This window comes from Epinephelus lanceolatus, chromosome 12, assembly GCF_041903045.1.
Source record: "Epinephelus lanceolatus isolate andai-2023 chromosome 12, ASM4190304v1, whole genome shotgun sequence".
Lineage (NCBI taxonomy): Eukaryota > Metazoa > Chordata > Actinopteri > Perciformes > Serranidae > Epinephelus > Epinephelus lanceolatus.
The window spans coordinates 4,801,928-4,823,472 of NC_135745.1; the positions used below are offsets into that span (position 1 = coordinate 4,801,928).

Consider the following 21,545-nt stretch of genomic DNA (forward strand, 5'->3'; position numbering starts at 1 on the left):
CAGAGGTAGAAACTGTAAAAAGAGAATTTACCGTAGAATTTTCAAAATTCCTGCAGCCCTTGGTCACATCATGCACGACAAATACTACAATCAGAAAAATGATTAAATCCAAGCTTAAACAGTGGTATTTCATCATTTCCCCCCAGTCACTCAGGGAGGCTCAAGGGAAAATATTTGTAGCTTCAGCTTCACAAACCAAACCAACACCTGAGGCTCCCCCTCCTCTAATAAATAAAGTCCCTACAGTCCCTAAGCAGGACGTAAGTAGCCTACATAATTACACACAAATCGGCCTTTATTATGAAAGTTCCTATCGGAAGCGCTGGTGTTATGTCGTGCGGTGTGACGGTGGTGCTGCTGGCTGGGAACAGGATGCTGTCAGGCCAAATAGACGCATCAACCTAACGGAGAGAAACCGCAGCAGCATCCTTTGTTTTCTGGAGCTGAATATCCAGGTAAGGACGGGCAACTAGTTTAGTTGTGATGCTAACATGGCTGTCTGTCATACCTACAATAACTGAACCGTCACTGAAGCTGTTGGCGGTACGCAGGACCCGTTTTTTTCCTCATTTCCAGTCATGTCGAAAATATGGCTATTGTTCGGCACGCTGTCATACAGACAGCAGTCAAGACACATTAATTTAACGCAGCATTTGTCGGTTAAGCTATAGAGGTAACGTTAATGGAAGGCGTGTGTGGTACTGTGTGTGTAAACAACGGTGTATACTGCTGGGTTTTGGTAGCGTTACGGTGCTAGCTTCCAGCTCAGGAACACACAGACATTCCGTGCTGTAATACATCTATGGTTGAGCTGCTCTGTCGATGGGGGTTTGGCATTGCATTGCACCACCAGCGCGCGCACACACGCACGCACGCACGCACGCACACAGGTGTAGTTAGTGTTTGTGTCAACTGCTAATGTGCTGCTCCTGGCACGTGCAATCTGCACTTACCGACTGGACACAGTCTGTTGTGTCGTCAGAATAGATTACAGCAGTTGCTTCTGTTGTGAGAGGATGGATTTTTACATTTGCAGGGTGTTGGACACATCATGGCTATAAAAGTGCTTTGCTGACTTGTGTCTCCAGTCTTATATAATCCCGTGGACATCTCACTTTTAATCTTGATGCGACAGTTATTTTTGTATTTGGTTGTGACCCGGACTGGATATAGTTTTAAATGCCAATATTGGTCCCATCTATGACTAAAATTACATCTTGTATTAATACCTTACTCCATGTCTCTTAGGTATTTTGGTTTTGGGGTCATGGTTTGATGGTTTTCTGTACAGCAGGAAAAACAGAATGATCCTAATATTGGCCATTTGTATTGGAAAATGCAAACATTCATTAGTGGCTCATCCATCATGATTATTAAAATATAAACTCTACTGTTAATGTGTAATGCTCCATGGTTATTACGAAAGACTCTATATACTTGAACAATTTCCATGAAAATAACTGTCTAATAAGACAGGTGTAGCATACATACACTTAGATTGACCATTAGAGTCAGCAGTGCAGTTTAAGCCTCTTGCATTCAGTTCAACAGTTTTATTCTCATACTCAGTGAGGGCTCATTCTATTGTAAAGTATGAACAGTTCAGTAGCTCTCTGTAGCCCTAGAGGTCCACCCATGGGTGGTGAGAGCGGCTGCCAGGGCAGTGGATAATTCCTGGATGGCTGCAGGTTGTGACCATTTATACAGGGCAAAGGATAAACCCTGGATGACTTGCTCTGTGCAGTCACAACAGACTGACTAAAAGCACATGAGAAGTTACATAATCATGGCCTTTAATAGACACATTCAAGTGATGCCATCACAAATGGTGTTAGGCTACATGGTGTGTTTTCTAGAGGCGTAACCAACTTCGGTTTCATAGTGTTGGTAGTCTGTTCAGTGTTACTGCCATTTCCTTGGGAAACCAAAAAGCTCCTTGATAATAGATCTAAACCAGTGGTTGCCAACTGGTGGGTCTCAGTCCAAAAGTGGGCTGCGAGTCCATTCTGAATGGACCGCAAGTGACTCATAAAGGTGTCAAGTTTGTAAAAATCACACGTCATTTTTAAGTTCAGTTAATTTCCGGCACAGAGCTTTTATTTTGAAGTGCTGTGTCCTGCTGTAGAGTGACTGACTAACGGACAGCTACTTGACAGAGACAACAAACTAGCTCAACATGGCCGAACACAAGTATGATGCTGAATATATTAAACTGTGTGCACCTTGAATTAATGACTAAGGAGAAATCTGGACCACATGGCTGAACCAGTTGGGAACCACTGATCTATACGACATCGCAGAATCTCCTAACTCCAGTTTCTTATATTCATTTTTCATACTGACAATATTAACATTATGAGCTGTTCCTCCAAGGACTAACTGGACTAGCATTATGTAGCTAATGGACATCTTTGCCAGTTTTTCAGGTGGAATTTGTGTTTTGTACATGTACTTATGTCCTAATTCCTTGTCCTAATCACAGTGAATTAGGTTAATTTATCAGAAATTATTTGCGTGATAGGATGCTTTGAGCAAAATATCATGTATCAAATGGTTCCGGTTGACTATGTACTCTTACTGTTGTGACCTTTTTTCTTTTTTTTTTTTTTACATCAAACAACATAAGCCTTCATATGTGCATCAAACACATTCTGAAAGAGGTGTCACTTTGTAGTATCATCATTGACTTTGGGGAAATGATGGCAAGTGCACAGTTTGCTTCCAAAAACTTCTAAGGGGTCCAAGGGAAAATGAGCTGCTGGGGCCTTACGACTTAGCTCCTTCCACACTCCCAATGTGTACAGTTTTCCATTCTAGAAACCTACCTGTCCCCAGATTTTAGGGAAGCCCGATAATAATATTGTCCAACATGCTGATAATGTTGGTACATCATTGGTATCAGCCAATATTGTCTTTCAAAATGAATATTGCCAGAATAGGATAGCGTGCACATTTTTTAACTTTTGCACAATGAATGAATATTACATACACTGAAAAGCATTCTATTTCATGTCTCCATCTGCTGGCATGCCATCACAATAAGAGTATGCCTGCACAATACTTTGATAATTTCACCACAGAAGAGACCTGATGTTCACTAAAATTAGGTGGGGAAAAAAGTGGATGTATCAGTATCGGTATTGGTTATCAGTCATATGAGTTGTTACATATCAGTTTATTGGATATTGGCAAAAATTCCAATATCGTGCATCCCTACCAGATTTTCTGTGTAGCAGTGTATTTACATCAAGCAAATAAGCTCAAAACTGAAATAATGAATGGCTCAAAAATAGATTTTGACACAGTAACTCTACTAGGGAAGCCTCATAATAATAATTCTGTTATATAATGCCTTATATAGGGGCCTTACCCATCTTATCATATCAGTTAATTGTGCTGTAGTGCTGCATACTTCCACAACAAATGTTCAATGAAATCAGCACAAACCAGCTGACACACAGTAAGCCTGGAGCTTTTAGAGCCAGTGGAGTTTTGAGGCCCCAGGGCAGTTGCCCACTTTGCCCAGTCAGTAATCCTGCCATGGTGCCTGGTCAAGAAACATGAACCAAATATTGGATCCAGCATTCTTCATACCACTTTTCCCAGCAAGTCCTTATTAACAATATAAACACTGAAAACGTCAAACAAAAGTGTGAGACCACAAAAGGCCTGTTTTAAAGTTCATTTAACCAGATGTTTGATCTGTAAAAAATAAAATTGAATCTGTCTGTGTAGGTGATTGCACAACAGCAGTGCTTAATCTGAGTTTTTTGGTTATTGAGGCCATTCGACCCAAGGAAAAGTCATGGAGTTTTGCATCAGAGCCACAGTGAGAACCTTGCTGACAGTGCACTGCTTCTGTCTGTAGTCTTGATGAGTAATGCTGGATAATTTAGACTGTGCAAACACCAACAGTCAGGGTTTTTCCTGGCTCTGACTGAAACAACAGTATTAGGCTCAGGGCTGCAGCGTTCAGGAACACTGAGGAGGATTTGATCACATTTTTGCAATATTATTCATTGATTCATTATCTGTAACCACTCATCCTGTTCAGGGTTGTGCTGGGGTGGGGCTGGAGCCTATCCCAACTGACACTGGGTAAGAGGCGGGGTACACCCAGGACAGGTCACCAGACTATCACAGGGCTGACACCATCCACACTCAGTTTCTCACCTTTGGCCAATTTAGAGTCTTCAGTTGACCTAAGCTGCATGTCTTTGGACTGTGGGAAAAAGCCAGAGAAGCTGCAGAAAACCCATGCTTATCCACCTTATTTTCAAACACGGAAGTAAATAGTGATCAACTTCCGTTTTTTTTGTGCGTGACTTCCGGTCAGCCGCTTTCCCTCATGCTTTCGCTTACCGGAGCTAACGGTGCAAGCTAATTTTTTTTCAATTTTCAGTTGTTTATGTTAGTCAATCAGTTAGTTAGTTAGTTAGTTAGTCTGTGTATTTTGTATCGATAACTGTGCCCACGTTTCTGTTATAACGGAAATTTATTCCCTCTAAACGCGAATAAATCGCACGTCAATCATAAACCGGGCTACACAGCCTCTCTACCTGAGCAGCTGAAGCTGCGGCTCGTACCCTCAACACACAGACGGTGCTTCTGCATGCCAGCCACACGTGTGCGCAACTGTGAGAAATAAATATGTGAGGTGTACGCTGCTTTTCTATCTTTTTTCCCCTTTTCTTTCTTTCTCTCTGTCAGCGACATACACTCCTAACACAGGACGGGTTGTTTTAATTGACTGAGTTGATCATTAAGCCATAGTGATGCACGGATCGGCTCTGATAGCACCTGAATCAGCATGTACGCATCAACCATCCAGCCGTTACAACATGATTGAGCTAGCAAAGCAGTTTTGTGTTGCTATGTGTGGTATTTATTCAGTTTTGGGAAATCACGATGTCTAGAAAGCATCAGTGGCTGCAGCTGACTGGGACAGCTAACGTTAACACTAGCAGCAAAGCTAACATCAGGATCGTCATCCGTCAAAAGCCTCCCGTTGTCGGATACGACATGAAACTACTCAGTTAGCTCAGTCATGTTGTAACTAAGACATCCGCTGGAGAAAATATTTTTTTCACGGGCCACTTTGTGAGTTTAGTGAGTTATTACAGACACGGCTAATGGCTAACAGCTAACGGTTAGCCCAGCTAATCTACGATAACCATGTTATTAATTACACACAGAGAAAATACTAATGTTTGTTCAGTCATTGTGTTTATAGACTTTACAAACATCAGATTAGTCTAAACGGTGATATAGTGACGTGAAAAATGTGATATATACATATATATAGCTAAACTCAACAAGGTAAACAACAAGGCGATTCCCATTTACACAGTGGTAAGAGTGCTGGACTGGAAGTGTCGCACAAAACAACGGAAGCTGGCTGCGTTCTGTTTTGCCTCCGTGTTTCCGTGAAAAATAAGGTGGATACGGGAAGAACATACAAACTCCACTTGAGTTATCTCCTAACTGCTAACTGTTACTACCTCTGATGAAGTCTTAGAGGTGAGACAGCTCTCTTCCTCCATTCTGTCATTTTACCTTTCATACAGAATGACAAGGCAGCATAACAGTGTGACACACCACACAAAACAGACTTCAGAGAACTAGTTGTCTCGCCACCAGACAATCAGAGATCTCCGCCTTCTGATAGTCTGGGGACACTCCTTTCTAAAGTGTGTTTAACACACCGGAGACAACAGCCGGCAACAAAGCAACGCCTCTTGCATTTTTGAAAAGGACACGCCCTCCCGGAAATGTGCGCTCCCCCTTTTCTCGTCTGAGAGGAAACAAACACACAGAGAGCTTGAAAATGGATGCCGAGAGATTTAACTCCGTTTTATCAAACGTGTGCTCAGTCCACAAGATTGTAGAAATGAAGGACTTACAGCGACTTGAGCCATTTTGTACGGCTACACGTGTTTCTAGTCGGACTATGTTGACGAGCACAAGGGTTCAGCGAGCCACTGAAGGAACGCCCTGCGGATTTACTATTGGTTCTGCAACGTAGGGAGTTTTTTTAAACTCTGAAATTGTATCCGCCCATCTAAACAAAAAATCAGGGAGAAAGTCATCAGTCTTTAGTTAAGCAAACTGTCTAAAGACTGACTTGTGAGTCTAGAGAACTAGTGGCCCCTGCTGCGTCGCCTGATATTGACGTGTTTCTGTCACAAAGTTGCACAGGAACACACAACAAAGACTGCAGCCACTGGCCAGCCAGCCAGCACGTACGTTCTGCGCCTGCATGAGAGGAAACACCTCTCCACACCAGCAGACGGCAGTAGTCTGTAATCGTAATCCAAAAAGGGAAACCAGGAGACTGTTTTGCTGCTAGTTAGCCAGTTAGCACATTAAAAGCATAATGCAATGTTACAACAACAGAGCCTATCTGCTGTGCACCGATGAACAATAACATAAACCATCAGGTAATGTTTCTGCTAAAGAACTCAGTAGCTAAAAAAAAAAAAACTTATCTTATGTAACATATTTGTTTTGATCACACTCTCTCTGGATTTTAGCTCTTTGTTTATTTTCCCCCGTCTTTGTTTCTCTTCTCGTGCGCTGAGCTGAACTGCCAATCAGAGTGCTTCTGTAGGCCTAAGTATTAATAACTTAAACAGAACTCTGCTCTGTCACTTTTTGAGCTGCCTGCCAGAACTCATGATATTTATAACGTTACCAGTGAAATAAAAAAAAGTAAATGAAAAAAAATAGCAGCAAAGTGCAGGTTTCCCACATATTCATTTATTTGTGGCAGGCTGTCCTGATTAAAATATCTACTGCCACGTTCAGTTTTAGAGGTGAATTTTTAATTAGGAGCACTGTAGGAATATAAATATATACACACATAAGAAACTCTGTGCTCATATATATGTATATATACAGTACAGGCCAAAAGTTTGGACACACCTTCTCATTCAATGCGTTTTCTTTATTTTCATGACTGTTTACATTGTAGATTCTCACTGAAGGCATCAAAACTATGAATGAACACATGTGGAGTTATGTACTTAACAAAAAAAGGTGAAATAACTGAAAACATGTTTTATATTCTAGTTTCTTCAAAATAGCCACCCTTTGCTCTGATTACTGCTTTGCACACTCTTGGCATTCTCTCCATGAGCTTCAAGAGGTAGTCACCTGAAATGGTTTCCACTTCACAGGTGTGCCTTATCAGGGTTAATTAGTGGAATTTCTTGCTTTACAAATGGGGTTGGGACCATCAGTTGTGTTGTGCAGAAGTCAGGTTAATACACAGCCGACAGCCCTATTGGACAACTGTTAAAATTCATATTATGGCAAGAACCAATCAGCTAACTAAAGAAAAACGAGTGGCCATCATTACTTTAAGAAATGAAGGTCAGTCAGTCTGGAAAATTGCAAAAACTTTAAATGTGTCCCCAAGTGGAGTCGCAAAAACCATCAAGCGCTACAACCAAACTGGCACACATGAGGACCGACCCAGGAAAGGAAGACCAAGAGTCACCTCTGCTTCTGAGGATAAGTTCATCCGAGTCACCAGCCTCAGAAATCGCAAGTTAACAGCAGCTCAGATCAGAGACCAGATGAATGCCACACAGAGTTCTAGCAGCAGACCCATCTCTAGAACAACTGTTAAGAGGAGACTGCGCCAATCAGGCCTTCATGGTCAAATAGCTGCTAGGAAACCACTGCTAAGGAGAGGCAACAAGCAGAAGAGATTTGTTTGTGCCAAGAAACACAAGGAATGGACATTAGACCAGTGGAAATCTGTGCTTTGGTCTGATGAGTCCAAATTTGAGATCTTTGGTTCCAACCGCCGTGTCTTTGTGAGACGCAGAAAAGGTGGACGGATGGATTCCACATGCCTGGTTCCCACTGTGAAGCATGGAGGAGGAGGTGTGATGGTGTGGGGGTGTTTTGCTGGTGACACTGTTGGGGATTTATTCAAAATTGAAGGCACACTGAACCAGCATGGCTACCACAGCATCCTGCAGCGACATGCCATCCCATCCGGTTTGCGTTTAGTTGGACCATCATTTATTTTTCAACAGGACAATGACCCCAAACACACCTCCAGGCTGTGTAAGGGCTATTTGACCAAGTACTTTTGGCCTGTACTGTATATATATATATATACATATATATATATATATATGTATATATATATATATACAGTACAGGCCAAAAGTTTGGACACACCTTCTCATTCAATGCGTTTTCTTTATTTTCATGACTATTTACATTGTAGATTCTCACTGAAGGCATCAAAACTATGAATGAACACATGTGGAGTTATGTACTTAACAAAAAAAGGTGAAATAACTGAAAACATGTTTTATATTCTAGTTTCTTCAAAATAGCCACCCTTTGCTCTGATTACTGCTTTGCACACTCTTGGCATTCTCTCCATGAGCTTCAAGAGGTAGTCACCTGAAATGGTTTTCCAACAGTCTTGAAGGAGTTCCCAGAGGTGTTTAGCACTTGTTGGCCCCTTTGCCTTCACTCTGCGGTCCAGCTCACCCCAAACCATCTGGATTGGGTTCAGGTCCGGTGACTGTGGAGGCCAGGTCATCTGCCGCAGCACTCCATCACTCTCCTTCTTGGTCAAATAGCCCTTACACAGCCTGGAGGTGTGTTTGGGGTCATTGTCCTGTTGAAAAATAAATGATGGTCCAACTAAACGCAAACCGGATGGGATGGCATGTCGCTGCAGGATGCTGTGGTAGCCATGCTGGTTCAGTGTGCCTTCAATTTTGAATAAATCCCCAACAGTGTCACCAGCAAAACACCCCCACACCATCACACCTCCTCCTCCATGCTTCACAGTGGGAACCAGGCATGTGGAATCCATCCGTTCACCTTTTCTGCGTCTCACAAAGACACGGCGGTTGGAACCAAAGATCTCAAATTTGGACTCATCAGACCAAAGCACAGATTTCCACTGGTCTAATGTCCATTCCTTGTGTTTCTTGGCCAAAACAAATCTCTTCTGCTTGTTGCCTCTCCTTAGCAGTGGTTTCCTAGCAGCTATTTGACCATGAAGGCCTGATTGGCGCAGTCTCCTCTTAACAGTTGTTCTAGAGATGGGTCTGCTGCTAGAACTCTGTGTGGCATTCATCTGGTCTCTGATCTGAGCTGCTGTTAACTTGCCATTTCTGAGGCTGGTGACTCGGATGAACTTATCCTCAGAAGCAGAGGTGACTCTTGGTCTTCCTTTCCTGGGTCGGTCCTCATGTGTGCCAGTTTGGTTGTAGCGCTTGATGGTTTTTGCGACTCCACTTGGGGACACATTTAAAGTTTTTGCAATTTTCCGGACTGACTGACCTTCATTTCTTAAAGTAATGATGGCCACTCGTTTTTCTTTAGTTAGCTGATTGGTTCTTGCCATAATATGAATTTTAACAGTTGTCCAATAGGGCTGTCGGCTGTGTATTAACCTGACTTCTGCACAACACAACTGATGGTCCCAACCCCATTGATAAAGCAAGAAATTCCACTAATTAACCCTGATAAGGCACACCTGTGAAGTGGAAACCATTTCAGGTGACTACCTCTTGAAGCTCATGGAGAGAATGCCAAGAGTGTGCAAAGCAGTAATCAGAGCAAAGGGTGGCTATTTTGAAGAAACTAGAATATAAAACATGTTTTCAGTTATTTTACCTTTTTTTGTTAAGTACATAACTCCACATGTGTTCATTCATAGTTTTGATGCCTTCAGTGAGAATCTACAATGTAAATAGTCATGAAAATAAAGAAAACGCATTGAATGAGAAGGTGTGTCCAAACTTTTGGCCTGTACTGTATATATGAGCACAGAGTCTCTTCTGGGCCCAGACGGAGCAGTAGAACGTTAGGCACGGTGAAATGGAAATTTAGTTCATTGAGATGAGTATAGAAGTTTGCTTTCACTTAAAAACAGTTACTCTTCTCATCCATTGATCAGATCTGATCAGCTCTGATTGGATTGACTGATTAGTTATCCACCCCACAACTCAAAACTCTACCGCTGAGGGTAGAGACCCACTTCACCTGTCTGGCAGCCTGGAGATTATCTGGTAGATAAATCAGAATTGTTACTTTGTAAGCCCACAGTGAATGCCTTAAGTGCCGAAGCAAACCCATGCCCTAGTGGGGCTCAGTGGTTGACTGACAGCTATTGGCGACGGACTGTGGCATCGTTCACTGGTCCAACCGTAATGGGAACAAATCTGCTAAATTTATTAGAGATGCACGATATTGGATTTTTTTGCAGATGGCTAATAACTGATACTGATATTGATATATCTGTTTTTTTCCCTACCTGATTTTAGTGATCATCAAGTCTCTTCTGTAATGGAATTTACATCATATTATGCATGCATGCGCTTATTATGATGGCCCAGTAGCAGATGGAGACATGACATACAATGCTTTTCAGTGTATGTAATATTCATTCATCATGCAAAATAAGAAAAAACATGTTGGCTGTTTCCGATACTTCATTTAAAGCCAATACTGATGACATGCTGCATCGTGCATCCCTTAAAGTTATCATTATGTGTGGGGTCTCTCACATTTTTAACATCTAAAAGACTTGACAAATCTTGTAGTGTGGGCCAGTCTTAAGGCCCGAACATACTCGGGCGGAACGTATGCGGAATGGACTCCGCGGAGGTCCGTGCGGACTCAAAGCGGACGTCCGCAAGCCCTGTGCGCGCAGGACTCTGCTCCACGCACCAGTGACTGCTCGGCATGTATTTTTCACATTGCGGGGATTTTTCACGGACATTTTTACAGGAAATAACAACGCGGAAGTGTGCTTGACTATGGAAGCCCGAATGACTGTGGACATTCCTCGCGGAGTCCGCTCCCCTCATAGTACGCCCAAGTATGTTCGGGCCTTTAATGAAGTACACTGTTTCACTATACAGACTTGGGTTGCTTTGCTCACTGAAAATGATGTTTTTCCCCAACACAAATGAGGTGTTTTTTTAGAGGTCTGTGTGGAAACAGTTACAGATTACCAACACAGGTTGTGTGCAGTCATTCACCACAAACACATTTTCACTTTGACCAGCATATTTTAACTGGCTAAGGAAAGTTGTTTTCTAGGGCAGTGACTTGTGTCCCATTAGAAGGCACTAATTTAAAAGAATGTTAGTAGAAAAGGCAAGCTTCATATTATGGTTGAATCACAGCTTGGACTGCTTGGTATGTTATCAGTGAATGTGTTTATTACTTGTACTGTTAATTATTTAGTCTTTTAAATGGCAGAAAATGGCGAATAGTGTCACAGTTCCCAAAGTCCTAGGAGACATCTATAAATATCTTGTTTTGTCCAACCAACAATCCAAAACCCAAAGGTAAAATCAGAGGACAGCAGGACATTACATTTAAGAAGATGGCATTCTGCATAGGTTTTAATCAGTCTTTAAAACTGAAAAAGTTTGGTACTTTATACCTACAGTTACAACTGCTTTGACAGTCCTTTTCCTCCTGTCACATTAATTCTTTTGAAATCTTTTGCAGACAGTTATCATACTGTGGCCCTGCAAAGAGTATAGCTGCTCTTTCAGTGCTGTCAGCTTTTACAGCAGAGCTCTTTTCAGTTTGTATTGTGTTGTTTTCAGCAGCTAGTATTCAGCATTTTCAGCATCTCTGATGGTTGAGCTGCTAATTGTCAGCACAAGGGTCTAATCAATGTCTTCACAATTGATTCATCTATTAAAAAAACATATTAGCCAGGCCAGTGTTTAAAATAGAGAAGATGTTAAATTCCATGGAGCGATATGGCTTCTGATCAGTCATTTCCTGTTTACCATTTGGAGACATTTTTACTTGTGATGCATTCTTCAATGAGACAGACTTTGACTTTGTCTTACAGATAATAATGTATGCACATGATCTTGTGTCCTTTAAAAAATCTAGAAGACAGCTAAAAATAGTAAGTTGTGGTTCTTATTTGAATGATTTTTGCAGCAGTAAGCCTGTTTGTTGAGGTCATAAACTGTATTGGGTTATAAACTGTATTGGGTAATTTTTGAGGAAAAACTGCAGTGATTGGGTCATTGGTGTGACCTTCGATGTGCACTGGCATGGTGTGCGGGCTCACTGTCAAGTCAGGGTAAAGATCGGCAGCTCAAAGTGTGGTGATATTTCATATTTTTACGCCTTTGTGCCAGTGATAGCTTTGGCCACAAGCATTACTTTCGGGTTGTCCATATGGCTGTCCATCCATCTGTACCTCTGTCCTTGGGTCCCCATCACCAGGCAAAAGTGCTACACAACTTTCAGGCAGGTTGTTCGTTGGGTCTACTGCCTTCTCGGCTGACACATTACAAAGCCCTTACCATTATGTGTTGTGCCAGAAAAGTTTCCAGTAGAAGGGGGAGTTTACAAAGGTTTTGAATGGCCTTATTTGGGTGGCAGTCAATTAAAAAAAACTTTAACTTGTAACATTATTTAAAATTAATAACAACCACAAAGTCTTAGTCTTATAGTATAAAAATATTGTATACTTGCTGCAGCCTAAGACTTATAACAAGCATGTCCCAGCAAACTATTGATGTATTCTTCTATTCATGAATTTTAATTAAGACAATAAGGCATGTTCTGCAGTACAAATGTTAAGAGTTAACTTCACCACCAAATTGAAAACACAACAAAAAATGTGTATGTGGATGTACCAATGGCAAAAAAAAAAAAAAAAAAAACACCAAAAAAAACCCCACACCAGTTGACCCATTTAAAACTAGAAAGCACTACTTTGGCTGTGCAATCAATGTGGTTCACCATGTGCTTCCACAAATCTCACACACAAATCTCACACACGAGAACTTATTTCAGTTCTCGTGTGTCTTTACCTGGAAATTTCTGCCTGTGATGGAGCCTGACAGTTGCATGTGTTGCTCCGTAAGAGGTTCTGTGCTGCCCTTTAGTCCCTCTTCCTAACACCAGGTGCGGCTTGGGACCCCTGAACTCTGTAAAAAATATTAATCAGTCATACCACCAGTTGTGATACATCCAATGAAAGCACAACTTATTTGTGTGCCATTTCTAGGAAACTTAAGGTATAAATTTAGTAAAAAAAAAAAAAAAAAAAAATCAACCTGCGAACTACTCTTTAAACTGTGCTGTACCAGGAAGAAAGAATGCTGCCCACTACATGTGATGTAGCCTACTAAGTTTGATTCAGCTATGTTCGCCTTCCTCCCACAATGTTCTCCTCCTCCATCTCCATCCTTATTTCCCTATTATCATGAAGATTTAGAATCTGGAGCAGTGGATATCCACTGACAGAGCTGACACTGTTGGTGCAGACCCAGAATGATGAGGGATGAAGGGTTAGAGCTGAATATGTGGTGAGCCCATTGATTTATGGATCAAATATTTTATTACTGAAAATATATACAGGCCTAACCTTTATCTGTGGTGAGTAATTTGACGCTATTGGTGAATTTGTTGTAGAATAAATTTTATTGTAATACTTATCAACTACAGTCGTTTTTAAAGTGATTATAATCATACAGTTGGATGAGGATCCTCTGTCTACATGCTGTTATTAGTGTTAGGGCCCTAGTGACATTTAGTGTGAGGTAAAAAGGTTGTGTATGTGTGCCTCACCATGTAATGTTTCATTAAAAAATGAAGGTGTGTGTTTAAAGTGAACATAAATAATAAATAATGTGTAGGCTAAACTAGGCTCTCTGTCTAGATGCAGCCCAACTTGCATTACTACACTAAGTGGTGACTTAAGGGATGAAAGCATGGTCCAGTACTTCAGCCTGCAGGCATAAAGGTAAGGTTAGGGGGCAAAGCATCATTTCGCTGCTTTCGTATCAAGCTAATTCCAAACACGGAGCCTGAATGAAGCCTGTAGAAGGTGTACTCCGCCTGTTTTAGGGGCCATACACATGGTGCGTCTTATGCCCTCAAATTCATCGTTTGTAATGTCGACCGGAAGCAGGCGTGCTCAAATGGGAGCGCAACACCGTCACAGCGTGCATGTCCTCGAGCGCCTATCTTTTGAAGGGGCAACGGCTGCGCCCTGAGATAAACAGGGTTCAACTTTTGAAATGCAGCAGGGCACACCACATGTCATGTGACGAACAATCAATCACAGCTGTCAGATATCTTTCCCTTCTTCAAGAAATATCAGTCCATGATAAATATGGAGATGAAGTTGATCATTTTAGTGCAGGGCAACCCAGGGCTTTACATCTGTCTCACGTACAAAATTGGGGAAGTCATAGTCACGATATTATATTATAATAATATCATATAATATTATTATTATTATTATTCATAATATTCAGGAAGTCATAGAAGTAGTTACATCCTGTCAGATCCATCTATTGGCTACCTGTAGTTTGCAGAGAGCATATTATTATTATTATTATTATTATTATTATTATTATCATCATTATCAGCCATGCAAGATAAATTTGTTATCATATTACCTTCATTGCACAACATGAGACTAATAGCCTGCAATTTAGCATTAAATACTACAATTGCACAGAGATAGGGATGTCAGTTTTGGTTAATTTTGCTTTCAAAAGGCCATCACCCAGTAACCAGTAACTAACCATTTAATATTTAAGAAGAAATAGACATGAAATACAAGAGGCCTTTCCTTTTAGTTCAGTGCTCCATTGACTCTGTGAGCTTTAGCACTGCATTTCAGAACACTATAACACTAACACTATAGGTGGTGATTTTTTATTTTTATTTTTTCATGTAAATGTCTCATCTTTTATTTTAGCTGACATACAGCAGGCCTTTAGTGTTAACATGGGGAACCATGTCCTTTGCCGTATCCACTGGTTCCCTCACTGCTCTCCACTGCTGCAACGCGGGTCAGGAGAGAGCTAACCTTAGCTAGCTTGCAGTGCTGCTCATTTGGTGATCACAGCTGTTAATGCAGTTGTTGTGGTGGTGGTGGAACATTTTGCCGTGGAAACATTTTGCACACCCAGTGGTCTCCCCACAGGTCACTCTGGTGAGATCAGCTGAATCTTCATTTTGAGCCACAAAATAGGTCTCTCAGCTATCTACAACCAGTACAAATTTTCCTATGTTTTCATGTATACATTGCGTATGTAGATTGAAAATTGTGGCAGTGACAGCTAGGGATGCACCGAAATGAAAATTTGTGGCTGAAGCCGAAGCCGAATAATATTAAACGCTTGGCTGAATACCGAGTACTGAATACCGAATATCGTTGTTTAGTTTTTCATTAGTTTTGGCAGATGAACCCCCTCCAGATTAGTGTTGTCATGGTACCAAAATTGGATCCCACTGTGCGATACCAATGAAAATATCATGGTTCTGAGTAGTGTCACGATACCACAGTGAAAATGAGGCAGATGTGCCTTTTGTCATTTATAAAAAGATAAATCACTTTTCTGTAATACATCAATGATATTTCAATGGAATAAATTACTTATTGACTTATTCATACTTCAAAAACAGCATCAATGAGTGATGAACATAGGGGGGATCAAAATAAAATAAATAAATAAAATAAGAATCAACCAGCCACCCTCCTCCCCTTCATAAGTAAAGAACAGTCCCTAAAGTGCGGTGAGGTTTGTGGGAACAGCTCGTTTCTCCTCTGACACGTCACATACCTGTGTTTGGCTGGCTCGGCTGTTCAGGTACTTCTGGGCAGTCCACATGCCAAGAAGAGGATATTATTGGAGCCGACTTATCCGTCACCGGTAAGCCAATGGCCGCCGTATTTGACAGGAATATATTACTGTCTGTGTCTGTGACCCCCGTTCAACCCACAACCGGTGGGATTCGCCTTTCGTTTCTGCTGGTGGTTGAAATCTGTAGGCTGCTCGCACAGCATGCTGAATGATTTAAGCCTATTTTGCTCGCTCAAAACTATTTTTAGTCGCAAATGCGAGTGCGGTGACGGACGGATCGCCGCACTGCCGACATTTTATTCGGCCTGTCACGGCACGCTGTTTGATTGCGTTATCAAAACATGCCGCTATTATTCGGCCTTGCTTTTAACTTATTCCACCGAATACCGAATGTGTGTTTTTTTGCAATATTCGGCCGAATATATTCGGTTACCTAATATTCAGTGCATCCCTTGTGACAGCAATTTGTTCATAATTTTTTTTAGAAGATCTTACAGCTCCTGTACACTGTAGCTGTGATTCTCCACTCTAGCTCTCTCCCATAAACACCCATTATGAAATCTGAAATGTCTGAAAAACATTGTGAAATGTAAACTGTAATTTAATTACTGTAATTAAAAACTATACTAGATATCAAAATTCCCATTTGGTCCGATAAAGGCGAATCTCTGAGAAAAGTCATAGCACACTGTCCCTGAATTTTTACATGTTTTGATGTATTTTTTTTATCTGTGTTAGGAACCCTGCGGGATGAGTTTCGCAGCAAAGTTTTTAGAGAAGATTAAGAAGTATAAGAATAAACGCAAGGAAAAGTAATAGGTTGTGCTTCCTTTTATACGGCAGGCACCTCTAATGAAGTGATGACATTGAAAGCAAAGGACTTTGCTCTTGGTGTGGGAGTGTGTCTAAGTGTATTGTGCTTCATTTTAACATATATCATATCATTTAGGAAGTATTTAGAGTATTTTAAAAATACAAAATTACCGCACTCTAACAAATATCTTGTTTCAAATTACAGTAATTTTTTTTTTACCAATACAAAATACTCAAAAGTTATTAAAATAAGGATAATGTAGTACATATGATATCTGGTGATTAATCAGCTGTCTGCTTTTTCCTGTTCCAAACTATCCTTATTATATTGGGCTTTAAATATCTAATATCGGTCTACCACTATTGTGAAGCATTTGGGAAAAGTGCTACTGTATATAAATCACAGTTACTTCTGTTATTAGTTGTAGTAGTATCGTATATACAGAACAGTTATTTAATCATGTATCCATGTAAACAAATCCTGCATGACCAGTTGTAGTCCCATCTGTCATTTGTTCACTGAAACCGTACTGGAGAGAACAATCTTTCAGATTGTGCCTGCAGTGGACATCGAACCTGTCAAGGCCGGAGAAAATGGATGCACACACTGTCTGTGTCACAAACTCAGATACACACTGTAGGCTTTGAAGATGCTTGTTATCATTTGTCTTTTAGTAGAACTCCTTCAAATGATGTGGAGATGGTTAGATGATCGGTCACATTAGGGTGAAGGAGTGAGAACAAATACAGGGGTGTGTGTGTGTGTGTGTGTGTGTGTGTGTGCGTGTGTGTGGTGGGTCCTCCAGATGGCTTCCCCCAATCAGATTAGAGATTTTAAACCTTTCTACTTTGCCACCCCTGAAAACAAAGGGGAGTGTGCTCATCATTCTGTTCTACACAGCACTGAAGTGGGGCACCAAATGGTTCCAGTAATTCTCCTTCCTTGAGATTAACCCTTTAAGTCCTACCGTAGCGCCGGCGCTATGTTTTCTATGTCCGGAGTATTATTACCGTAACTCCGTCAAACTTTGTCCGATCAGAAAAATTCCAATGGTGCTGGAAAGCAGAGAACTGTGGGCACGCGCACATATAAGATTCATTACGGTAGTCCCAACCATACGGCGTAGGCATTTATAACAAAACACCGGAAGTACCGGAAGACCGCTACACGGATTCTCAGTACCATAACTCTGCGAAAGTTTGCTCAATCTGAAAAATTCCAACGCTGACAAAGACCTGAGAATCTGTGCTTTCTGTCAATATATGATGTGTGGTATATGTTATGGTAATATGGAACGGTACCGCCAAAACTGCAATTTTGACAGAAGACGAGGGAAAAAACAGAGTGAAGGAAGAGAGGAAAACGAGAGCGAGCAAAAGAGTGGTGTTTTTTCAAAAAATAGCGTTATATGGTATTATTTGTTTGTGTCTGCGTGTGTCTGTGTTTTATTACACACATTTCCAATGTCAGGAAGACCATCAAGAACGGTAAAACGGCCGCTATGGTTCATAGAGGAGGACAGCGATTTGGAGGATGCTTCTTCTGAACTGAGGTAAGTTATGTGAATAGCATATGTTGTTTTTAGCATACCTTGTTTGCAATACTTGCAACAAGTTTCCTGTGTTTAGCTCAACTTTATTATAATTATTTGTCAGAGAGTGTGTGTGTGTGTCATAATGTCAGACACACATATTATTTGTACATATTACGATGATGAAAATCATTTACTGCTATGATAAAAGGGAGAGATTTTCATTTGTTATCATCCATTTTACTTTCAGTGCTTACTCCTCTGATGAAGAGTCCTCCAGTGACAGGTATTGACATTGTGCCTTCTGTAAAATTATTTATTTTGTATTATGTGGATTTTTCTGTGGAAAATTGAAAGCACTTGTAATTGAAAAATCTTTATTTGTTGGTTAGGGGAAATTCAAGTTACACTGCACATATGCACCTGGATGATTTTGGATTAGGTGTGTTTGAGTGTGGGACTTGACAATTTTTCCCATTTTTTCCATCACTATCAGTGTTCTCTCTAGTGATGAGCAGCCATCCTGCAGTGGTCCCAGCCATGGTGACATCCCACCACGAGGGAGAGGGAGATGCAGAGGCAGAGGCCCTCAAGGCTCTGCTCACCACTCACCACCACACCAGCGTTGGAAAACAATGGACGACTCTGATGAGGCGGCTCCTACTCCCCCTAGATTTTTCCCCAAACGCCCCCCTGGTGTTCAACTCCCTTTCAACCTGGGTAACCCCAGCCCAGGTGAGATCTTTTGCAGGTTTGTCGATGCAGAGGTTCTCCAACACCTGGTTGAATGCACCAACAAAAAAGCAGCGACTAACCAGGAGAAGGGGAAAACATTTGTCTGGACACCGGTTTCAACTGATGAGCTGAAGAAGTTCATTGGGCTGCTGCTCTATATGTCTGTAGTCCAGATGCCACAGTTGAGTGACTATTGGTGCCAAGGTACAATTTTTCACCAGCCTTACCCTGCAACTGTCATGTCCCGCGACCGTTTCCGGCTCATTCTGAGTAACCTTTACATGAGTGACCCAAAGGCAGATGCAGAGAATGATGCGATGAAAGGTACGGAAAATTATGACCCCATCCATCGGGTCAGATCGCTCCTAAACATGGTCCGCATGCGTTGCCTGTCCTTCTACCATCCCAAACAACACCTGGCAGTGGATGAGAGGATGGTTGCCACCAAGGCCAGACTTGGCATAAAACAGTACATGAAGGCAAAGCCAACGAAATGGGGGCTGAAGCTGTTTGTGTTGGCCGACGTGAATGGATACACGGTGAACTACATCCTGTACACGGGAAAGGGCACCACACCTGTCTCAGGGAATGGGCTTTCCTTTGATGTAGTTGTAGAGCTGGTGAAGAAGGAGCATTTGGGGACTGGCTACATCATATACACAGACAACTTTTACACCAGCCCCCTGCTCTTCCGTCACCTCATCCAGGAGGGATTTGGTGTTTGTGGCACATACCGAGAGGGGAGAATCAGCGTGCCAAAAACAAAAGAGAATGCGCTGGACAAAAGGGCATCAAGGGGCAGCATCCGATGGATCAGAGATGGTGACCTTCTGTTCATCAAGTGGAAGGACACCCGCGAGGTCTCCCTCTGCTCCAGTGTCCACCCGGTCTACAGCGGAGACATGGTGGAGCGCTGGCAAAAGACGGGTGAGCAACACCGGAGAGTCTCCATCCCCAGACCCACAGCGGTGACAGAATATAATAAGTATATGGGAGGAGTTGACACCTCTGATCAAATGCTTGGAACCAGATCCGTTCACCGCAAAACTAAGAGGTGGGCCACCACAGTGTTCCAGCATCTTGTGGACATCTGTGTGACCAACAGTTTCATAATCCACAAGGAGGTGTGTGCCAACCAGCAGCAGGCACACATGACCCGGCAGCAATTCCAAGAAGAGCTGACTGCACACCTACTTGGAACACCACTGAAAGTCTGTCCTCCTCCTCCACCAGCCACCCACCACTACCCTGACCCCACAAGCAGTGGGAATCCAGCTTCCCAGCGGTCGACCAAAGGGCGGCGAATTTGCAAACTTTGCAAAAGGTGCACAAGCTGGATGTGCAAACTTTGCAATGCACCACTATGTCTGCAACCAGACAGGAACTGCTTCAAGCAGTTCCATACTGAGCAATAAGCTAATGTGGAGATATTGTTATGTTTTATTGTGATAGTATAAAGTTATATTGTTAAGATTATAGTATTGTTGTTATGTTGTTATAGTTTTTATATTTGACTTGAGAATGTTGAGAATGCACTTTCTGAGTATGTATATAGTTATCTTTTGCACTGTTTTTTGCACACACATGTTTAGGTTCACATTTCAAGTGTTCAAAAGTTCATGTGCAATAACAATATGTGACTTGAGAATGCTGAGAATGCATTTTTTCCACATTTACACTGTTTTTTGCACTAATTTTCGCCTATGTATATTGTTACTTTTTGCACTGTTTTTTGCACATCCAGAGTCCCAGACTCAAAAAATGACTGGTGATTATTCTGAACATGTGTAGATTCCCATTTCAAATGGCAAAACAAAACTTCATGAGCAATAACAAAATTTGTTCTCATAAAAGCCATGAAAAAACAAATCCGTTTTTGTATTTTTCTTCTTTGAAACTGCTGACAACTCCATATAATGTGCAATAATCATTAACCAGATGTTGAAAAGTCAAGTTCAAGTATCCCTGGAAAAAGGGACCAAAGCTCTAAGACTTAGGGCATTTCCTGACCATTTTACAGGCATAATAACAAAATATGTCCAAATCGCCATTTTTAGCCTCAGTAGATAAATGCTTCAAATAGTCATTGTTCGAGAGTAAGAAAATTGACCCCCCTCTCAGTCTTCAAAACCACTGGCTTACATTACATCAGATCAACAACAGTTCCGCTCATTATGATCGTGGCATAAGGCTTCCATTTCTACAACTTTAAAGTAATACAAAGTAACTTATGAAAAAAGAAATGATACGGTCTTCTTCTCATGTAAAATGTTTAATTGTTGAATTCACAGGAACACACTGCCTGCCAGTTTAATACACAGGAGTTTTGTTAAACTAACCTTACTTGGTCTGGTAAGACCAATTACTGGCTAAAGGTGGTGGCTGTGTAACTGACTTGCACAGTCAGTTGTTAAGATACGTAGGCTTTGGAGACTATTACACAACAGTATGTCACATAGAGCCATTTTAATGCATTTATCTCAAAGGTGAAACAGTCTAGCCACCTCAAACCTGATAAGTAGTACAGTCAAGGGGCCACATGCATAAACTCTGCATCGATCAGGGTTGGAAATGTACTTTTTTGTCTGTCTGCCACTGTGGCTGCTGGATTTCAAATCTATGAGCCACTTAATAGATTGTCATAGTATTTTTTGCTGGTGAGTGTTGCAAATTTACCAGCCACTTGCATATTTTCCCACAGTTTGGTAGGGGTGTAAATCATTAGTGTCATCATGATACAATAGTATGTCAATTCTTTGGACAACGATACAAAATTTGCTGATACCAATAGGTCAACTACAATTTGATTTTGACTCGATGTGATTCAGGGGCCTGC

The 21,545-nt window shown here is 41.5% G+C and overlaps 1 protein-coding gene across 2 annotated transcripts in view; it reads left to right on the forward strand.

The window, feature by feature from the left end:
- Positions 1-324: 324 nt before the first annotated feature.
- The window catches only part of fam110b (family with sequence similarity 110 member B), a 79,899-nt gene continuing 58,678 nt past the window's right edge, over positions 325-21,545 (forward strand). Inside the window, exon 1 of one of the 2 annotated variants that reach the window (XM_033650618.2) lies at positions 325-455. The gene's annotated coding sequence lies outside the window, so the exon portion shown is untranslated. The remainder of the gene's footprint in view (positions 456-21,545) is intronic. The other variant, XM_033650620.2, reaches the window with a different exon arrangement.